The sequence below is a fragment of the Dryobates pubescens genome, chromosome 2, assembly GCF_014839835.1.
Source record: "Dryobates pubescens isolate bDryPub1 chromosome 2, bDryPub1.pri, whole genome shotgun sequence".
Taxonomy (NCBI): Eukaryota; Metazoa; Chordata; class Aves; order Piciformes; family Picidae; genus Dryobates; species Dryobates pubescens.
In genome coordinates this window covers 31992680-32010315 of record NC_071613.1, presented here as the reverse complement: position 1 = coordinate 32010315, position 17636 = coordinate 31992680, and positions in this window count along the sequence as shown.

Here is a 17636-nt window from a genome sequence, read left to right as displayed (position 1 = left end):
GCACATAGAATAGTGAGGGACTTAGAGAGATCCCATCAAACAGTAACAAACCAAAACAATTGTGTCCTTGTGGTGATACAAAGTCTGATACTGAAACAGGGCCAGTCTAAGCTTTACATGACAAGAGGATGATAAGCCTCAACAACAAATTTACAGACAGACCATGCAATACTCAGGCCAAAATTAATGCAAATTTCATTTTCATAAATGGTCCTATACTGATGGACGTTTAAAATATTACTTATTTAGACAACTCTCCACCAAATATACATATATACATGTTTGCAAGGCTCTTGCAGCAGCTATAGGCCAGATCATTTTGCACCATTTGCTAGACTGCAGCCAAGTATGCGTTTGACCCTCCTCAAGGAGGATAGAGTATTATTTCAATCCATGAAATGCCTTTTGTTAATAAGGTTTTTGGTTATACTTGGTATATCTACATCTAAGGCTACAAACAACATCTTGTTGCAAAGCCATGCATTTGTAACACCACAGAGCACCTCCCAGGCAGGTTGTGCCTTGTTGAAAAACCTTATCTCATCAAGCACTACAGACTTTGTGCTGCTCTCTTCAACACTGCTCACTTCAATACCATCTCTGAGCGACAAGTGGGGGTGTGCTAACCAGAAACCTGAAAAACACAATGTGCGCAAGAGTGATGAAGATATGCTACCCAGCAAGACCTGCACTGGAGTTTTATAACACAGTTACAATGGCTTCCCTGCATAGCTCTTCTGGGCATTATTAATTTATCTCATTTACTGTGCAGGTAATTTCATGAAATCTCAGAAAAGGTACCAAATATCATCCAAACGGTAAGAAGTTTATAATGCACAGAAGCAATAGGCTGGGGAGTAGTCATAAATGTACACTAGCAGTGTGAGAACCTGGTGGAACTGTAAACTCATTTCCAATATGCTTTAGTATTAGTTTAAAAGTAGAAAAAGTTTAATTATTTATTAATCATTATTGAAGTTCAATGCAAGGTTTATATTCAATCTCTCTTTAGATAATAAAACTTTTTTCTTCTGATTGCTAAAGCCATATGAAAGACAACTGAGAAATGGTTTGATGTTCTTACCTTGGCCTGCCACCTGCCAGTGTCACAGATAACTTTACTTACCGGCAAGATGGCAACTATTAGCAGTTGCTGAGAAATACCGACTGTAATGAGAAATGCATACTAGAACCCTAGAAGATGCAATAATTTGTATGACTGACTGACAAAATACTGCTTTTTCCATTCATTATTTAAATATTGATTTAGCTGTGTTGATATTGAGATAACTTCTAGCTTAGTTTGAACCTCAAGTTGGATGACTCAACTGGCAGAACACCACAGTTTCTTTTTCAAGAAGGTGAAGGCTCTTGCAGGGAGGAATATACTGTCCTGATAGTATTGCAATATATCCCCTTAATTTCCTTAAGAAAAAAATGTTTCACTTAAACAAGCAGAAAATATATTTTCAATAAGGGAGCAAGAAAGAAAAGCACAGCAGCTCTTCCTGCCTGCCTGCTAGAAAGAGTCCCCTTTGCCTCCCTTAGCAAGGGGTGCAAACAGTGCTAGGACCTGACAGCTGTGTCTTACTTATTTCAGGGACTTTCTACTTCTGCTAGCTCTTGCACAGTCCCAAGAGCTAAATGCCTGTCTATGTCTGGCAGGCAAGAAAATACCATCCAGGTTATTCCACCTGAATTAATTCAGGTTTTCAAAGGAGATAAAGATAGACAACCAGAATATTCTTTGCAGAAGCGTGCTAAACTATAACACTAAGATAGACAAATCCACATTAATTAGTTAGATTTTCTCCTCCACCAAATGAATCTCAACACATGTCCACCACCTCATGTGGAAACATGGGTTTTAGACAACTGACAGGCTGTAGCCCTCTGATGATCTAGATGAACCTCTTCACCTCTTTGAATGGCTCTAGTCAGACACCCAGCCTACTACTCAGGTAAAGACTTGAGTCAGCTTATGTCCCAAATCATTCTTTATCAACCTCAGCTCACACCTCATCTGAGATTTAGGTAATACTGAAGCATTTCTTTCCATATTCTTATACTACTCTTTATGATGTCTTAGGTAGAATGAGACAAAGTAAGGTCTTGGTTTTATCTGAGTTCACAGCATCAATGAGATCAGCACTAGAACTGTCCAGTCATTGAAGCTCTGATCTGCATCCCTGATGAAACGTGTTCTGAAAAGATGAACTAGGAATGACCAAAAATTGAACAGCAACTAATAGAAACTTCATAACATAGGAAACTGAATTAATTGACCTGCCTAGTTTGTCAGACAACATACAATTCAATTACATTATTTAAAGTAGCTCCATGGGGAACCATAAAGACTACTGCAGAACACTTCACCCAACAGAGGAACACAAAGAAAGACCTGAAACATGCACTTTCAAGGATTTGACTAAAATGCAGTCAAATGGAGGCATTTTTAAGCTAGCTTTAAACTCAAGCTTGGGTGTTGCTGGCAGCACAGCCGAAGTAGCAGGGTGCTTATGGTGGAGTATCAACTCCAACCATAGGTGGTGTATTTAGCAAGTTTTTGGATGGGTCATGTCAATCACATCTGGCACTGAGCTCTTAGAGCTAGATTCCTGGTTTTTTTAAAGGTCATCAGAGTGTGACTGTGTGAACTACAGACAGGACAGTATAGGTACTGCTACGAAGGATGCAGTCTGTGTTTGCACACATGTCATGTAGCTCTAATGAGTCACTCTCACTGTCCAGCAAGAGATACATTGCAGCACATTGTCTCAGGGCCAGTTATAATGAGACTGTAAAGGGCTATAACCAGAGGATTTCCTGATAGGCCTGGGTTATTTGACAGACTTTTCTGTAGGTCAAATGCTGACACTGTTGGTAAGTCAAGTAAAGATCAAAACATTTTTTCTATAATGAATATCTAAGGCTAGGGTATTACTTCCGTCACCTGCTTTTCTAGAGAATATTTGTTTTCTTGTTTCTTTACATGTAGAAGGCCAGCTGCAATAGATTCAGAGTGGAAAGGAAAATTAAAACAAACAAACAAAAAAAAGTGTTATTAATCTTGTAGTGTGACCAGTGAGGATGTTAATACATTATGAAGGGTACAAGAAAAATTCCATTCAAACCAGGTATGCAACCCAAGCAAAAGCAAACTTCAAAGTGCCTTGTGTAGTCCATTTCTTGCACAGATTCCTTCAGTACTGTAGATGTCATTACTCCAAATGCTTCATCTAACATCCCTGTCATGCAGTGGGCCATGTAATTCATAAAACTTATTTCTAGCATCTCAGAAGTTGTGCTTGCTGACAACATGCTCGATTTTGATTGCAGGTTTAAGGTGGAGGCAGTGGGCCATCCAACAGAACAACAAACAAAATGTCACCCACCTTAATGCTGCACAAACACCTCACAGCAAATCCCACCTGCGTTGCTCCTTCAACAAACAGCCATACTACCAAACTTCATTCTTCTGAATTATCACGTCTGCCTATTTGTGAAAGCAGCTGTTCTCAGGTAGCTGGTGAACAGTTATCAAACCAAACTCAAGTAACAATTTGTCTTCTAATGTTTTGATTGACCAGTATTTTCAGCCTGTGGTAGAAAACACTTTTGCTGATGGGCTCAGTACTGGAACGGAAGTTTTATCAAAGCTCTTTTGCTAGGTGTGTCTAGTCTCTACCTTCCAGACTGAAGCATTCTAAAAGGAAATAACTTATAGAGAGTCTTTTAGAAAAGAGAAATTAGATGCCAAATGGTTGAGGAAATCTCTTCAACACTTGCAATAACTTTTATATGATACCAGAATGACTGCACAAATTCTGTGATATTTGTCAAAGACAGAGGGAAAATTTGTGAAACATTTTAGCACCCAGAATGGATCATTATCGTAACAAGTTTCATGCATTTAGCACTCAGATTAAATTCAGGGGTTATAACACAGAAAAGCTTTGTCTGAGATTTGCACACTGATTTGCAAGACAATTTTTTTTTTTCAATGGTTTGACAAGAAACTAATAGTTTACCTGAGTAAAAAAAAAAAACCTCCTATGCTTTATTTCTGGTACTACAGAAAGGGGGTTTACCTGGGAAACTGCTAGTAGCAGCCCAAGGTAAGCCAAGTAGGACATTGTCCAGAGGTCTGTCAGGAGAAAGTTACTAGAAGATGTAGCAGGGAAATAGAGACAGGTAGAGATGGAGGTAAACTTGCCTTAAAAAAATTGGCTTCCAAAAAGTCATGATCTGACCAAAAATGAGCTGTGGAACCTATATGAGTAACAAGCTATTCAATCAGGACATCCAACATTCAAGGATTCACAAAAGATCTATGCCAACCTAAATGGGATTCTGCGTTTACAAGCTAATTGGACAGACCTATCTGCTCAGCAACACATTTTTCCTTCACAAATGTAAATAACAGCTCATAAATTAATATGCAAACTGAGGTTAAGTTAATAAAAGCTAAATTCAGTTTTAGCTTTAAAATATCCTTATTTTAATGAAACAAATGTTTGGTTTCAAAATGTGATACAGAAATTGCTTTTGCAGAATATGAGAAAGCACTGCTACATGTTAGAGCATATGGCATGCCACCCACCTGAATACAAAACATCACACTGTGGTTGTATCATCAGAATGGTGCCATCTACACTGTAAAATGCACAGACAAAAAGTAGTGAGTTCCAGAATTTTAATAAGAAGCATCATTTACATTAATCTCAGGTGATTTATTTTTTTTTTGGGGATATGGTTTTTGCACAGCAAGTGAGTTTCTTTGAATGGAAGCACTGTGTGCTCCAGAGTTAGCTCCTGGGCTCCTGAAGAATAGATCTGAATACTAGAAGACAAGAAATAAGTATGACAAACCACTTTTACACCTGGAGCAAGATTTAGCAATACATATAGGTCAAGTAGACACTAGATCTCAGCTATATTATTTGTGAGTGCGACAATCATAAATAGGACAGGAAAAGTTTATATATTATAAAAGTTTATATATTTATGTATTATAAAAGTTTATATCTTATGCAGCATAAAACTGACACCTTGCCCATTTCTTGACATTAAAGATTCTGCTGTCAAGTCTGTGTTGGGGTTGGTTTCTTTAGGAAAAAAAGGACAATTTTTCATAGAGCAAAACTTCATACACTGCATAAAAAGAGACATTGTCAACCAAATAATGCTTTATAAGCTGCTAGAAATGATTCAACAACTGTCTGAAAAACAACTTTCATTCACTTTTAGCTTCCTAAAATGTTACTATTCTCTCTATGAAGCTGAGTGGTTGCAAGTGTGAGTCAGGAATCCTTTGTCTTACTTTTTCCTTCTTATTCACATTTATTGCTGAATTAATCCCCTATTTCTGTGAGAAACAGACCACAAAATTCAGCAGAGACAGGATGGACAATAAAAAAATGCAACTCTCTTTCCCTAAAGAATAATATATTGTTCTCTCTCAAAGACATCAAATCCCTTCAAGCCATCTCCTTCATTCTCATGCTTTCTCTTAAATGTATCTCATAAAAATTCCCAAGATATCTGTATTTCCATACATATGTTTAGATAGTGGCTCATAGGAAACCCTGTAAGGATAATAAAATTAGGACATAGATATTTAATCAGCAGATACTAAAATGCAAGACCCCATTCACTTGCCCACTTTGCTTTCTGTGAAGCTGGTGAACTGATTGGTAGTGTTCTCCTGTCTCAATAATTTTCCATGCATATCTAGGAAATGCCAAACTAGCAGAAATGTGAATTTCTCTTTTTTAACAAGATTGTTTAAAATGATCAACTCATGAGGGTAATGACAGTGTTACAATCTTTCCAATGGCAGCTACCCAAACCCCAAGAGCTGGAGTGATAGTTCTGTTGTGCAGATCTTCTATTTGAATAGATTAAATGATCTCTGGGTTATATTTGAAATAGCTGTGTGACATGGCTGCAGACGATCAACACTGAAGTGTAACCAGAAGTAAATCTGTAAAACACTGAATATAATGAAATGTGCCTGGTGATCTGTGAGAAAACTGCCAAAGAACAGAGCATCTTGATCATAGTTCCTCCTCATATAGAGATGAGCTTAGCAGCCTTTATGCTTTCTTCTGAAAATATCTTCTCTCTTCCCAAATTATATCACATGTTCTGCCAGAGTTTACATTTCTCTGGCTTGGGCAATAAAACAAACCTTATGGAACATAAAAAGCCACCTGACTGATCAAAATCCAGGCTACTTTGCATTCATAGTATCCCAACACTGCACAAAGAGGTGGACAGAGAAAAAGTCATCAGAGATGAGATTGCCATGAGTCATGAAAGAGCAGAGTGCCTCAGCATGTTTTTTTGGTACAATGCAAACTGTGACAGCTTGTATATACCTTGAATACCTTATCAGAACTGCAGACATTTAACTGCAGATCTACAAACAAGTCTCCACAGGTTGTATAGTTTGTGTCATGAGCAATGCAGACTTCATTTTGTATAAAATCCTTCATGTTCTTTTTAAATCTGTTGCTTATTAGGACTTACTTCTGCCAGGTTCCTAATGAAAAACCCATAGTGACAATGAGTGAGCCTGCAGCAAATCAAAACCATAGTCCATGATTTGCTTATTTGTTTATGTTAGTGAGAACACCTAGGTCTCTCAAAACTGCAAATTCTATATCTAATAAGCCTGTGAAAAAGTTATGTTGCTTCCAGTATTCCTGAAGTGGCTCCTCCACAGTTTGTATCATCTCTTTATGCACAGCCAGATACGAGGTTAAAAATTACTGTCAAAAAAACAACTTGCCTTTTTTTTCATACAAACCATTAAGTTATACAACCCAGCTGCAGGTGCATAGATTTGATCCAAATCCCAGAGATTTCACCGAATTTTAGATTAGGACCACAGTAGCTCTTTGGGATGATCTAAAGGTCTATGCTCTGACGATCAGTGAAAAGAGTGACAGTCTGCCACTGCACTGGGGAAAGAGGATGAGCAAAATCTAATATGAACAGTAGGGGTCAGAGTTGGTGGAAATGTCAAGAGAGCGATCTGTGTCCTTCACAACAGACTGATTTCTGGATCTGACAATTGAACTTTGGTGTTCTTTTCCTGTTAGTAAATAGCAGTATGTACACTGGCCCTGATGGCAGGGTGCATGCCACTTGTAGTCAGGCAGAGGGTAGTCTCTTCTCCCAGGCAACCAGTACCAGAACAAGAGGACACAGTATCAGGCTGTGCCAGGGGAGGTTTAGGCTGGAGGTTAGGAGGAAGTTTTACACAGAGAGAGTGATTGCCCATTGGAATGGGCTGCCCGAGGAGGTGGTGGGGTCACCGTCACTGGGGGTGTTCAGGACGAGGCTTGACAGGATGCTTGGTTGCATGGTTTAGTTGATTAGGTGGTGTTGGATGATAGGTTGGACACGATGATCTTGAAGGTCTCTTCCAACCTGGTTTATTCTAGTCTAGTCTAGTCTAGTCTAGTCTAGTCTAGTCTAGTCTTCTATTCCCCTTTGCTTGCTACCCTAACAGATCCTCCCAGCGTGGTTCCAAGTACTGATGGATCACGGTGAGAGGATGGATCACAGAAAAGACTGAGCATTTACTGATTCTTTAATCCAGGACACTGGGTGCAAAGAGCTGTTTCAAAAGGAAGTTGTGATTGAAAAGTCAAGCATTCAGAGCTTGGGAACTGACAGTTTTAGGGTACGTTTTAAGGATTTATGCAGCCTTATTTCACCTTGCTCTACCAGCTGTGATTGCACTATGATGCAGTCATGGAGGATAAAATCTGAATCTCTGTTGCTGCATGAATGGCTGAACTCATCCAGGGTAGATAAGAGTTCCTATGGAAGTGACTCAGGGCTATACAGTGGCAGTTTGATGTTGGTAAAACCCCTGCCTTTTGCTGGAGAAGTTAAATGATGCTGGAAATGCCTTGTGAAGCAAAGGAAGGAACAGTCTCATACACTAGACGAATGCTGCCTGGGTTAAAAGTAATTCAACCTCTGCCTTGCTGCAAAACTTCCATACAATGCTAAGCACATTTATATCCAGCTTTTCAGAACTGGTTGCAAACTGTGTTTTCCTCATTAAGGAATGTTTTGTTTTGCAAAGCAATGAGCAAGTAACATTGCTAACTATCAGAATATCAGCTCATTACCCTCTGTGGGAAGTATAAAATAAATGCACATTTCATATGTCTCTGATCTTTGGGATCTCCAAACCATAGAATGGAGTCAAATCTCCATTTACAGAGTCATTCCAAGAGTACATTTGTTAATGTTTGTGAGGTACACAGCAATGGGAGTAAGTGTCTAGTTACCAAATCCATATTTAACCTAGAGTCAGAATCTTGTATGAGAAGTATTGCTGAGAGCTCTACTTGGCCAAGACAACTGTTCAGTCTTAGTGAGCTTGTGTTTGACTAACTGGTGAGTGAACATCAGCTTCTTTGTGCCTGGGAGAGACATGCCTATAGCAAATGTAGTCAGCTTGTAATATAAACCTTAGTTTGGGCATTTCATAAGTTTCTGTGCTTTTTGTGACCTTCTACTTTCATTTGCAATACACTACAACTTAAGGGGAAAAAAATTGCCAGCTCTTATTGCCAAGTCACTGCTTTAGTTTTGCTGATGCAGCACCAAGATATGTTTTCAGTATTTGCTCAGTAAAGTAAACACTTCCTGAAATGTCTGTCAAATATTTAAAAATCCCAGTGTGATGAAGAGCATTTCAGAATGGCTTATAAAATGCTCTAAAAATCTGAAGTACCAAAGTAGTTAAAAACCTTGTCAGAAAATTAAGAAGATTGCCTGAAGGACTATTCTCTGAATCACTGATAGTGGAAGAAATGAATTCCAGACTGCTTCTCCACCTGTGTTAGTATTTTGTATGGAAAAATAAACTGCTTGCAAAAATGTAGGGAAGCAGGAAATCTGGAGTCTAAAATATGGCAATGTGCACAAACCCTTGCTTTATAATTGTGCGTACTCTAGACCATCTGTCTAGCAGTTAAATACACTCCCATTTAAATGAGTAAGTACATTTAATGGATGAAGTATTAAGATCACTGAGGGGTGAAGTTTTATATTTGCAGTGTGTAAATGCCAGAGTGAAACCACTTTTGCATTCTCAATACTATACGCCTTTAAAATAACTAAGAAAAATTTCTGCTTACTTGCTGTATAGCAAAAACTGGCTCCTTTTAAGCAAATCATTACAAACTGGAATAGATTGAATTGAAAGCCTGATGGTCTCATGGCCTCCATTCCAGAAGTATAAATCAGGCTGCAGTTCAGCTGCTGCTGTTGTGAATTCTTTAAACACACAGAAAGTGAAAGATACGGAGAGAAATGGTTTAATGACTTTACTTGGAGTGTTCATTGTCATTTCAATCATCTTTTAAATAAGACAGGAATGGAGACATCTTTCCTAAACACCTTAACTAATAAGTTGTCAGTGTTTAAACAACAATTACTGTACAAAAATGGAAATTAGCTGATATGATCAAGCCATATGGCTAATATAATTGATTTGTTCGGATTTTTTAAAATTATGAAAAACAAAGACAAAACAACAGCATAATATAATTTAAAATTTAACTAGAGGTGATATGTTCTATTTAGTTCGACAACAAAACATCTTCCTGGTGTTTAAAAGTATAATTAGAGAAGGACCGTGTAACCCAGGAGATTTTGCAAAAGACTAGAGGCGGCAAAGTCACTGAATGGTGACCAGAGGGAGTGCTGGTAGCAGAAGCTTAGGCGAGACCTGGATTCGGAGCAGCCAGCTGGGTACCCCGTGCGCTGAAGCAGGGTAGATGCTGGTGCCAATGCCAGGCCGTCGCTCGGACCGGGCCCCCGTGGGCCCCTCAGGTGACAGCTCGACTCTCCGAAATCAGGCAACCCCTGAACGCGGGGAGGCTGTGCTCACTAGGCGGTGCCCCAATGGCTAGGGATCGGGTTTCTGACCGCTTTTTCAATTCCTCCTGAAACTTTGATTCGATCTGTAAATTTTAAGACTCGCTCACTGTCAAAGCGACACGGTATTTCCCTTCTAGTTGACTTGCACTCAGCAAAACAGACGGAAGCCATAATAAATCTGCACTGGAAAATGTATCTGTTGATGTTTCTCGGAAGTTTTTCAGAGCCTTGCTTAGTCGCCTGGAGGATGCGTTTGTCCTCTGCCTGATTACTGATGCGCGGAGGTTTCTCGATCCGGGCTGAGAACAGTAATTTTGTGTTTGGGCTATCAAAGGAATGGAAGTTTGGGAAAGGAAAAGCATCGTTTTTGCTGACAAGTTCAGTAGGATGCAAAAACCTGAGTGAGAAGGAGGAGTCCTACCATCTGGCTGGCGTGTGCACTACAAGGGCTTTACTACGCACAGATCCACCGCACGGGCAGCCCCAAGATGCCTTTGCTCTATAGCAAATATCCTGAAACGATTTTATCCTTAGGATCAGGTTTTCTTGCGTGCTTGTTTTCTCGTACAAAACTGCTCTGGTCCCGGTGACCACTCGAGCTGGAGGATAAGGAATTCAGCCTCTGAATGCCAAGAGAAATTGAATTGAATTACGTAGAAGCCTCATTTGCGTAGTCTGGAAACTACAGATATAGCTTAACTGATCACTTCACTCCTCTAAAATTCGTTCCCATCGCTAACCAGTGCCAGTCTCATTAAGGTGCTCCGAAAGGGATTTTAATAATGTGTTAATAACCCCTGGTCATTGGTTAGGAAAGGAGGGCTTTGAACCAGCTGGTGCGCTCGGGAGAATCGCACCGTCTCGTCCGCAGCGGCGCGGGGAGTGGGAAGGGCGAGCAGGACGGGCAGCTGCCCGCGGGGGGGCTGAGCAGGAGCCCACCGCCGGTCGGGTGCTCTCCTGGGACTCGGGGAAGAGGCAGCTGCGTGGCCGGCAGAGCCTGGTACCTCAGGCCCAGGGTCAACGGAGCCGCACGGGTGGGAGGGAAGCAAACCAATGATCCACTTTGGTCAAGGATGGGAACGAGCAGCCCTGCCTGCGTTATATCCCAAGACGGAGGAGAAAAGTACAAATACACTTGATTTTAAATAAATAAATAAATAAATTTAAATTCAACCCAGAATCTGTTCCTAATGTCATTCTGTAAATAAAGCAACTAAGATGTCGTTGGGTTGCTTTCTCCCCTGTCCTAAGAGTCCTTGGTGAGAGTAAGACTTGAACGGAGGAGACCAGGGCCTCTCCTTGCCTCCCTGGATATCCGAGGTCTCCTTCAAATGGCACTGCAAGTCGCCGGAACTAGAGTCCAGCGATAATGAGAACCTGCGTGGGGATGACTGTCTTTATCTGCAAAGATCATCCATGATACGTGATTTATCAGGAACTTAGTTTCACTCGCTTGGACCAATCAGGCTTCATAAAGCCTTCAGAGATTGCTTTTCGAGTTGTAAAATTGACTTCCCTACTTCCTCTCCTTGGCTCGTTACTATTATCATCTGGGTTTAGATTTCTTTTGTTAAATAGTGTAATCTTTCTTCAGCTGTGCACCCTGGAGTGAAAAACAGGGCATCATTTTCACATCAAAGAACTGTCAGCTCTCTCATATGAATTGCTGCCCCTCGTACGCTTTCTAAAACACTACCCTTGACACCCGAGCATGTGGAGTGCGGTAGAGATAAATCGTTGTAATCACGGCCGTTATAATTGAGTTTTGTGCAGGACAGCCGCAACGCAAGGGGCCTCCTCGCACTGGAGCGATGTGGCCCAATCCATGGGTCCAGCTCGCCGCCCGCATTAGTGGGGCAGGGTCACCCGCATTCTCGAAGTGTCCCAGGCTGCTGGTCTCCTATGGTCATCTACGTGAGCCCGGAGAGCCCCAAGAGCAGTACGGGAGTACTCCGTACCAGACCGTGGGGAAATCGTGCTCCCACACTGGGCGTGCCCGAGCATCCTCGGGGCTCTCCACGCCTTCTTCGCAGTCACCTGCTTCTTCCTGGAGCGCTGTGCTCGCCGCCAGCTTTCCGCCCAGCTGCGGGTGTGCTTCCCCTGGGGGTCCCAGCAGGTGCGGGGCGCGCCGAGGCCCCGAACCCGAGACGCTGCTTGACCCGGAGCTGCCGGAGTCCGTCCAACCGGTGTCTCTGCTCGCACTGAGCCCTTGCAAAGTTTCTCCTTGCCACGTGTGTTGTGCAGTCGTCCCCTTCCCCCGCATCCCTCCGCCCCGCCGAGTTAGTTTCCCGAACGTGGGGAGCCAGCTGGAGCCACAGGAGCGGCCTGTACGGCATCCCTCTCCCTGCCCTCTGCGTCTCTCCCCTGCTTCCCCTGTCTGGTCAGCGGAACAGGGGCAAAAACACCAGGTCCGTCACCTCTCTGATGGTCGTCCCCCAAGGCTAGTGGGGCTAGGGACAAACGGGGTCTTCACCCAGGCTTTGGCATTTTTCGCAGTGCTCGGTTCGGTCACCGGGAGCAGCGGAGCCGATGACAGAGGAGAAAGGAAGTGTTGGGAAGGGAGCAATACTGCCATGAAAGTAGCTAAAGCAGTGGGTTAAACGGAGCTGCAGTTTCCTGCCCTGCCTGGTAAGGAAATCAACCCAAATCATTATATATGTGTGTGTATATATATACACATATACACGCATATATATATGTACAGGCGCATATATATATATATCTATACACGCTTTTTTTTTCCCTTGTCCTGGAAAAGGAGGGTCGTTTCTGGTTTTATCATTTGGTGGGGATCAATTAACACGAAATTGGTTCACCAGATGATGAAGCAAAAGCAAGAGGACTCCTTTCTAATCACATTTGAGTTTAGTGTTCAAGACAGACGGTGATAAGCCGCGTCCGTCCCCCGTCCCCTTCTTCTGGAACATCCTTCCAGGCTGGCACTCGCTGAGCCAGAAGGACCCCGTCCCACTGCCCGGGCACAGGGCTCTCGGGCGAGAGATTTTTAATGGTGAGCACAGTGACGTTCCGCCGAGGCCTGCCTGGCAGAGAGGTAGGCTGCAGCGAACGCTGTTACAGTCGTTTTGAAACCGTTCCGACAAGCCTAAAAAGTCCCTGTGTGCTCGGGGAAAGCGGCTGCTCCAGGCCTAATGAATCCGGCGGACAGGGAGCTTCTATTCCAAGTCCTCTTGAAACTCTGGATCGGTCATAATCATCCTCCTACTGATCTGTGTTCTCTTCTTCCATGAGCACAGACCTGTCGAAATCTCTGTGTGCCCCTGATTTCTACGCCGCTTCTGATGATGATTTTCTTGCTTATTACTAACTTCAACCCGTTAGAGGTAACGTTGGAAAATCGGGTTATTAGCTAGCCTTAACGTAATTAGTACTTCCCCTTACTACTGCCTCTATTGTACATCACAGCGTGTAAAAGCCGAGTGTCAGCCCCATGCATCTAATATTCCTCCCGGTAGGACCACTCATAGATAATGAGTCAAGAGTCCTAAAAGGAGCCCAAGTAAAGGACACTTATCAGAAGTCTCCCTTTGAGGACAGTAATTAATGGCGTCCTCGGAAAACACTGAGTGCTCCCTCGAAGAGACTTGCTGGCTCTCTTGGAGAGAGGCGGAATTTGCTGGAGAATTCACGGGAGCCTTTCCAGGCGATTCTTGCCTATTGTTGCTAAAACACGTACATGTACACACACACACATCCGCATCAGAGCGCAGCGGCTTCGCCCTTCTTTGGATAAACATTGTTTAAACAAACACCCTGCTTCTGCTCCTGCAGCCAGCTCTGCTCACAGCTTTAATAAAGGCGCGGGGAAGACCAGGACTCGCGTCCAAGACTGCTGCTTAATCCAATGAAGGCAATTTCCGAGGATAATTGCGAACATGTTTTAATGCATATGCATGAAAAAGGATTTTTTTTCCGAGAGACCGACTTTACATGCTTATGTAATTGATTGAGGCGCTGACCCGCTATTCAAAATGTTATTTGAGAACCATCAGAATGCGTAAACTTGCAAATTGCCCAGCTTGTATCTGAATTAATACCTCATTCATCATCATTATGGGTTGATAAGTTAATTTAACCATTTCATTCTGCCTTAATGAGCTATAGTTAAATTAATGCCACATAATATATGAAAGTAACATTTAAATAGAAGCACTGGGCTGAGACAAACAGAGGCTGCTGCTATTTGGGCTGGAATAACGTGACATAAATCTTTTCTTCATTACAGGAGCCAGTCTGTTCTACCAGCAGTTATGAAGTATTTATTCATTCACTTTCTTTTCCGAAGTTGCTTTGCCAAATAGCATAGGTAAATTATGTGCGCTTGTAAATAATACCTCGGGATATCTTTACTGAAGTAAAACAGTGAAAAAATAATCTCTATCTCTATCCCTGTAAAGACACCAGCCAGACAAGAAACAGCTCGCTCTGGAACGAGATCCCGGGCTGTATCCCGTGGCTCCGGCCTGCAGACTGTCCCTGATAAGGGAAGGCGCGGTGCGATTTGGCCACAGCAATGTCAAATCCTGGGGTCCCCACGGGACGACGGCCTTTTCAGAACGTGGGGATCCGTGAGTTTTTTGAGTGAAAAGTGTTTCGTTTGTTTTTTTCTTCTCCGGAGTGTGGGATCCAGCAGACACTGTCCACTCCCCCCGTCCTCTCGACTGCTCCTAAAAATCCCCTTGGTTGAATGTGGGGTGGCCCGGCCGCCCGAAGGGATGTCCGCCTCGTGCTCCTTGGGGAGAGTTACAGCCACCGGCCTGCGGCCAGAGGTGGAAGGAAAGGAGTTTCTCTCTTTGGGAGGTGTCAGGAAGGTCTTGTTCTCGGGAAGCCTGATTTAGACCTCGGATCGTGTTCGTTAAACATGTTCGTCAAACATGAAGCATGTGGGAGAAGATGGCCCATATGACAGTAAACAAGCCATCCTTGCACTGTCAGTGGGGGGCTAGTAGGGGCGGTGGGGAGGCTGCTATCCTGGTGGAGGCTGCTGCCGCGGCCTGTCCCCGGGCTTCCGGCATCTGCGCTGGGGGCTCCGGCCGGTGTGTGTCGTTGTATAACCCATCCCCCACTCACCACCAGGCTTTGGCTCTGAGAGGATGGTGCCCGGAGGTTTATTTAACCTGGGAAGTTGTGAGCTGGCTCCATTTGTGTTCTTCCATTTCCAGCTCGAATTGTTAAAAACAACCTACTGTCAACCTAGAAACTCGTTGAGTGAAAAGAAAGATTGTGCCAGGGAAATTTCCATTACAGCCTCTAGTATATTACATTTCCATTACATTCTTCGATAGATGCTTTTAAATTCCCTAATACCATTGGGATAACCGGGTGATTAAAAGTGATAGGTAAAGAAGGGAGTAATTAAAAGGACACATGTAAGAGAGTGCTAGAAAAAGCAGTGACTTGCGACCCTGGCTGTGGCGGGGCGGAGGGCTCTCCGGGGGTGGGTGAAGGGGCTAAGGCGGAGTTCACGTTGTTTAACACTTTATCACCGACAGCACGCAGGGAGCTCTCATCGCCCCTTCTCCCAGCCATGAAGGAGCAGCCACTTTTCCAACAAACACCTTTCCACTCCTTGCCCCCACAGCTGAGAGGACAGCCTTGGCTCCCTGCCTCCCCCCGCCCGCGGCAGCTCCGCGCCCCCCCGCGCAGCCCATCCCTCGCGGGCGCGGACCCAGCGCCTCTTGGTGTTTTCGCGGCAGGGGCGCGGGCGGCGTCCTCGTCCCCAGGCTACCCCTTCCCCTCCGCTCTCCGGCCGCCTGGATCCACCTTAAATAACTCGGGTTTTTGGTCCCCAACGCGCCCTGTAGTTCAGGTTTTTGTCCTCCCCGCAGCAGCTGTCACCCTGCATTATTCGCAGTCAGCTAAATGAAACATTATTCTAAACATATGCATCGTAATCAGTTCGGTCACACTTACAAGAACACGCGTTAATAAGGCAATCAATCACCCTGGAACAAGCAAGTTCTTCTGTAACAGCTCATAAACAGTGTGTAATGAAGAATTGGAGGTTAGCATGACATGCGTTGATCAGATAATCAATGTCAAAGATGCGATGAATGTCAGTAAATGTAGTTTTCATGTCGTTTCTATAAAATCTTCAATTTACAACAAGCAGTTCAATTACCCAGAAAATACAGTCAATTAAATAGGGGTGATTGGACAGTAGGGGGTGGATCATCGATCTTTGCATTTCTATCTCGCTGGTGGACATTTAATTTGGTTTTTCTATTAGCGCCGAAATAAAGAAAATATAAAATATATTAAACAACCCACAGATTTATTTTCTTGTCAAAAACAATTCTGGCTTGATGACAGACAGTCTTGTTGCATTTTATGATGATTTTTTTTTTTCATTCTTTGCACACTAGAGACAAAAAAAACCCATGCTGTTATTTTGGACAGGGTTTTTTTGGCCACTGTCTTTTCCTGTTTGTTTTCCCATCTATCTCAATGCTTTTGTTTTTAAGGGTTACAACCCCCGCGTTAGCAAAGAGCACAGAAAAGCAGAGTGATACATCACCAGTCCAAATGTGCAACTATAATCGTATTTCTTTAATGGGAGGTGTTCGGGGGGGGGGGGGGGGGGGTTAAAAAAAAAAAAAAATAAAAAGCCTTCCCCCCCAACTTATCTAAGAAAAGCCCACGGGATCACTCCAGTATATATTTAACCGAACTGCAATTAAAGACAGTATCAGCTCGTATCATTTAGAGCTAATGCAATAATAATGGTAAATTACAGGGCCAAAATGGCTTGTGATAGCAGCCGCCGTATTCCCAATAGTTTCCACGTCGTTGTAATTAATGCCAGGGTGAGCAGTTGGTGAAAGAAAATTTCGTGAAAGGGACATCTTGGTTTTCAAATCGAATAGAAATAGACTGCTTTGCACACACCATTGACTCTCGCATTTTTCCATCGAAATATCGATTTTACGGACGATCTGTAAATATGCGAACAGTTGGGCTGTGCGCAGAGGACGGGGGGGAGAAGGCAGGGGAGCGGTGACGGTCCCTGGCCGCGGCTCTACGCTCTGCGCCCAGGAGCGGCCGCAGTATCATTTTTGCCTAACAAACAGAGCGAACGCTGCACGCTTAAAAAAGGCCCGGGATTTTGTTGGTTGCCTTCTCGACACTAAAGGCGCACCTTTTCGAGGCTGAAAGCCAATTAATATATCCTCACCTAAATGAGAATTCCAGGCCAGGACAAAAGTGCAAAAAGCGGACGGTACCGTTTCTCTCTGTTGTTTTTCTTTCAGAATATCTCTATAATATTTGTAAACACACATCTGTTTAGCCAGCCAATTAATGTTAAGCCAATGTTTGGACTTAGTACACATCTGCTATAAACATGAGTAATGCACAGCATTCGCAGTAAAAATACTGATTAGTATGAATTAATCCATCTGATATGTGTATTAAAAGGCATTTAAGTATGTTGTCTTAAGAAGTTCTCATAACCCTGGATGCCATATTTAAAAACAAACATCTGTACGCAATGTTTTGCAGCCTCTTAAACAAATAATCTCTCTTTGATTTAAATAACATTTATTTTACATGACCAAACACAATAAATAACATAATATACAAAGCTTTATAATTATTGCACATTTGTAAAATATTTTACAGTGAGTTCGTACAGCCAGCAATATTTAAAGCACAAAGACTTTATTTACAGTTTTATGTAATAACCAGGTCCAACGGACCTAACA